At 45.9% G+C, this 438-nt stretch overlaps 1 protein-coding gene across 5 annotated transcripts in view; it reads right to left on the bottom strand.

Moving 5' to 3' along the window:
* Positions 1 to 438, bottom strand: part of VAV2 (vav guanine nucleotide exchange factor 2) — a gene marked incomplete at its 5' end in the record, with an annotated part of 186,799 nt that overhangs the window by 12,662 nt on the left and 173,699 nt on the right.

The raw sequence follows: 438 nt of genomic DNA, 5'->3' as shown, positions 1-438 counted from the left end.
AGGCTTTTTCCCTGACACACGGGGCCGCCGTCCACACTAACTGAATTTCATATTTGAGATAAAGTCTTCCCTGCTTCGCTGTTGAAATGGAGCTGCTCTTGGGACCAGCAGTTAGCGTTATGGCTATGTCACTGGACTCCCATGTAGTAGACTACGGTTCCAGTCCCGGACCCAGTGGCTTAAACTCATGCTGGGAGCATGTGCATGTGTGCCCAAGACCCCAAGAAGAGAAAGGAGAAGGGATTGCAGCGTGACCATCCCCCCAGGGGGTGATTTCTCTCTTTCTGTCTGTCTTTCTCGGTCTTTCTGGCAAGTGCATGCACCCTATAGCAAAAACCTCTCCAAAAAAAAAAAAAAAAGAAAAAAAGAAAGGGAGCCCAAAAGCAGAGGAGAGGTTATCTCTCAAAAAAAAAAAAAAAAAAAGAAAAAAAGATGAGA

This window comes from Tupaia chinensis, unplaced genomic scaffold, assembly GCF_000334495.1.
Source record: "Tupaia chinensis unplaced genomic scaffold, TupChi_1.0 Scaffold143602_1, whole genome shotgun sequence".
Lineage (NCBI taxonomy): Eukaryota > Metazoa > Chordata > Mammalia > Scandentia > Tupaiidae > Tupaia > Tupaia belangeri.
The sequence above is the reverse complement of the archived record's forward strand: the minus strand, read 5'-3'. Positions and strand labels throughout refer to the sequence as shown.